We start from the raw sequence: 4,818 nt of genomic DNA, 5'->3' as shown, positions 1-4,818 counted from the left end.
GCCAAATGATCCTTTCTTCCAAGCCACTCAACACAAAGAGAGGACAGCAAACCGCACCGAAGAGCTTCCATTCAAATCCTTTCATATAGAGTTTATTTTTGGCATTATAAAAGCTGCGCCTGTTTGCTATAGAAAATTGGGAAACTATGGAAATGAAAAAATGTTGTGACAAAAATAAAATAATCCTGTTACCCACCACCCAGAGAGCTGTAGATAACTTGGCATGTTTCCCTCCAGGCCTTTCCCAATGCATAGCTTTTTGTTTTGTTTTTAGTTTTTATATACTTGTGAATGCACTGTGTATACAATTTGTTGCCAGCCTTCCCACTTAAATTATAAATATTTTCCATGTTATTACAGATGCTTTGTAAACACATTTTTTTTTTCAATAATGAAATGCAGCAAGTCCCCTCCCCTATTCCTGCCCGCCCTTACACACACACACACACACACATACACGCATGCACACACACACACACACACACCCCCCGAGATTCCCCTGGGGAACCACTTCAGTCATTTACATTTAAAGTTTTTCTGACTGTTACCTTGATATGGCTAAATATTATGTGATTTCTCTACTTCAGGAATTATCTGTTGGTTTCCTATTGTGATGGATGAGAACAGAGTTTGTTCCCTCCACCACCTATACATACATCCTCCCTTCTTCTCTCTTCTCCCCATAGTCACATCTTTCCTTTTTAAAAATGCCTCTCTCGGTTACCATTATACTTATAAACAACATGTCTAAACCTCATTTTCTTTTTCTATTAATTACATTGTTTTTTTTTTTTAATTCAACATTTCCTAAGATGAGGATCTTGTTCTCTTTCCTGACACTTCTCAAGTTGTTACAATTTCTCAGCTTTCATAATGTTTACATTCTCTCTTGAATCCATAATTAAGACATTAATCCTTTCTACGTTATGAGCCGTGTTAAGAACTTTACATATTATTAACTCATTCAATTTTCACAACAACCTGTGACATAGTTACTGTTATCACCATCATCTCATTTTTATAGATGAGGAAACTGGCATCAGATAACTTGCACACGATCGTAACTCTGCTTACAGAGAGAGAAGAATTATACCGGGCAGTCAGACTTGAGAACCTGTGCTCCCAACTGCCACATTACACCACCTCAGAGAGAAATGAGAAAAGGCCCCTTCCTCATCTGCTGCCCTAACCCAGCGAGGTGGTCTTCTGGCGGCACCACTTAATCAAGGGGACTCAGCCCAGGGATGATGAAAAGCCCACCAGGGCACCTGACCTGAGCTGGACCAATCAGGGTCCTTTCCCTCCCAGGAACTGAGAGGAAGAGAAAGCTAGTCTCTTTGTGTGGCTGGGCTTAACGCAAGTATTTGTAGGAGCTATTTAGAATGGCAGGTAAATATATAGGATTCCCACTGAAACTGAAATTTCCGATAAGCAATGAAGAATTTTTTAGTGTAAATATGTCCAAATATTGCATAGAATACATACTCAAAAATCCTTCATTGTTTAAAATCTGAAATTCAAATTTAACTGAGTCTTATACACACACACACACACAATATACACACATAATACCTAATATACAAATATGTATAATGTATAACAATATAAATATATATATGAATATATAATTTTTTTTTTTTGCTAAATCTGATGGCCCTGTGAATACACTTGTTTTGGAGAAAGTCTGCATACAGAGCAGGAAAGATCAAGCAGACGCAGAGGAAAGCGGGGACAGGAGAGAGGAAGTGTGTCGCCGACCCTGACTCAGTTTCTTCCCGCATTCTCATTCCCAGGTTCCACCTGGCCTCCCTCCGTTTACAACTGAAACTCACTTAGAGGATAACGCTTCAGCAGAAAATGGGAAATGGGAACGCTGAAGTGTAAAATCAATGCCACTAATTACACCGTAGTGGAGAATTTAGACCAAATGTTCAAATCCATCTCTCTCTCTCTCTTTTTTTTTTTTTTTGCTAGGATTCTTCAAGGTAGTCGGGTTTAAATGGACACACAATTCCACAATATGGTTTTTCTTTCATCCCCACCCCACCGAGTTAGAATATCTCTGCTGAACAAACATGCCTTCTAGGGACGCTGACATGGAAATCAAGATGGCAATTCTGAGGGTCGAAGGGCAGGATGAGCGGAGCAGGGACGAAGGAAGGACTTCAATCGAATGTATAGTGTTCGATTTCTTAAATTATGTGCTCAATACCTGGATGTTTCCTAAATTCTTCTTTCTACACATTTTATGTCTCAGTAGAAAAATCAAACTTTTTTGTTTGTTTTTTTTTTAAAGCCTGACTTCAGTTCTTGAACGTAACTATAACTGTCTAATGCATGGGTTAGATGGAAAACCTTTAAAATCTCTTTGCTCTCTATTTGATATTTAAAATACAAAACTTGTGGGGTTTTTTTTGTTTGTTTTTTTGTTTTTTTTTTTTGAGATTTGGCCTGGAGTTCCCAGCAGTGTGGTCTTGACCCCTTTGAAATCGTCACTTTCTCGGGACGAAGGTTTTAGCACCTAAAACAGCACATGACAAGTAGTGTGTGTTCACTTAATGGATGTTCAATAAATGGGTGGCGTGAACACTAAATTCACAACTCTGAGCCCCTTCTTATGTTAAGGTTTCCTGCACTTCTTCCCAGACACCTTGGCCCCCCAGGTGTGCTTATGCAAGGAGTTGTGCTGGCAATGGAACAGGATTGGGAAGAGGGAACGTCAACAGAGTGGTTGTCTTTTGGGTTACTTAGGATATCTTTGTCCCAAGATGTTTGCCTGAGACGTATGCTCAGGGGGACACCCTGCGGGCGATACCGTCTCCACCAATTTTCCTGCTTAAATGGTCTACTTGGAATAATGTCACCTGGGGAACCTCAGCGCTCTGGTTACAGGAGATGGAGAAGGACCAGAGGTCATTATGAGGGGGAGGGCATCAGTCTCTTGTTCTGCCATTCCACTTTAAATGTCAGTGACATCTGGTGTATGGCCATGCCACCCTAAACAAGCCCGATCCCGTCTGATCTCGGAAGCTAAGCACGGTCAGGCCTGTTTAGTACTTAAATGGGAGACCACCTAGGAAGACCAGGTGCTATAGGCATAAAAAACAAACAAACAAACAAAGAAACACAAATAAATAAATAAAAAATAAAGGATTGTAACCTGACAAGGTCCTTGCAATCTGTGAGGTCAACCAAGGGTTACCTCGCCTAAGAAAAATAAAAAAAATAAAAGTCAATGACATCTGAAATTTATATAATACTGTCCCTTCGGAACCTCACTTATAAGCACCAGAACAAGATTCTCCCCCAAGAAGATGGGCCCAGAACAAAGACAACTTCGACGAATGCAATAGAACAGTACATACAAGGCACTGCGCTGGGGGTTAAAAAGTCCCAGAACATTTTATTCCCTTTCTTTACTGTCCTATTATTCATGCAGTGTCTCAAAATAATTATTTTTTTCTGAGAGGATCTTGGCATCCCAGAGGTACTTTGAATGTCACGAAGGAGCAGAGGGAACATGAGCACGAGATGCGGCACACGACAAGAACGGACAACAAGCCGCCCCGGCCTGTGATATATGGTGCCCAGAATAAACACAGCGAGCTTCGTGAAAGCAAGTCCACGTGACTTACAGCGAAGTTCAACTTTAATTGCTGGCAAGACCATTAATCATCCTTACCTAATCATGGAAATAAGCGCACCTAACTTTTCCTGAAAATCCCAACTCCTCAAGGGGATGAGAAAGATGGTCTGTTTTAAAGGTCAGATACGTAACAGTTGCTTTCGTAAAGTGGCAAAACCTGCTTTCTGTTCATTTCCTCTCTATTAAAGGTGTCTAAACAACTTATCGATCCCCGTAAAGAGAAAGAGCGGAAACAAAGATCATGTACAAATTGAATAAAGACTTAGGGAGTTATTATATTAGAGCTATAATTCAAACAGGCTTTGGAAAGAACTTTCATCTCATTAGTCATCGTAAGCAGGTACCTATGGGAATAAGTGTTAGTGCTTTGAATAGGCAACCAGTTAATCACGCCTGCAGTCGGCATAACGGCTGGCATCAGGCTCCATGCTTTCTGAGACCTCCACGCAGCAAGTACAAAACAGGCAGCTCTCCTGGGCTTGTACTGGAACAGAAGACACCTCCCCTTTCTGCACTGTGAGGTCTCTGTGGCAGCTCATCCCTTGGTGTCTGCACCCTTAAGGCCTCAACCATGAGCCAAGGGAAACAGCAGCAGAAAACACAGGGAGGACACACGAAAGGCCACTCTGTCTAGGAATGCATGATATTTACCGTAAATGCCACTTAAAGAGTAATTATCAGTGAATTAAGCCCTGTGCGTATTTTAGATTATTTAATCCATATAGCATCTCTGGTATATAGGAGCTATTATTCTCACTTTACAGACAATGAAACTGAACTTTGGAGTAGTTATCAAATATGCACATATGGAGCTGGAATTCAAACCCAAGCCAGCCTGACTGCAGAGTCCATGATATATTTATTTCTTGATACCATGGAACCTTGTTCATAATACGTTGAATGAAATAGGATAAAACTTCTGCATGCAGTAAAATTATTTCATTGATAAATATTGAGTGCCTACCACGAGCTAGGCACTGGCATATAGACATACACGTATATGGACACACATATATACGTGTGTGAATGCGTACATATTCGTTTTAAGATACATCCACAAATTTCTTTCAACTTTTATTTTTCAATTAAAGTTGACATTTAATATCATTTTGTATTAGTTTCAGGTATGCCGCATAGTGGTTAGACATTTATATAATTTACGAAGCCATCCC

At 40.3% G+C, this 4,818-nt stretch overlaps 1 pseudogene; it reads left to right on the top strand.

Annotated features, from left to right (window-relative positions):
* Window positions 1–2,979: 2,979 nt before the first annotated feature.
* Window positions 2,980–3,098, top strand: LOC111738615 (annotated as a pseudogene).
* The last annotated feature ends 1,720 nt before the right edge of the window (window positions 3,099–4,818 follow it).

The sequence above is a fragment of the Pteropus vampyrus genome, unplaced genomic scaffold (assembly GCF_000151845.1).
Source record: "Pteropus vampyrus isolate Shadow unplaced genomic scaffold, Pvam_2.0 Scaffold40, whole genome shotgun sequence".
Classification (NCBI taxonomy): domain Eukaryota; kingdom Metazoa; phylum Chordata; class Mammalia; order Chiroptera; family Pteropodidae; genus Pteropus; species Pteropus vampyrus.
The sequence above is the reverse complement of the archived record's forward strand: the minus strand, read 5'-3'. Positions and strand labels throughout refer to the sequence as shown.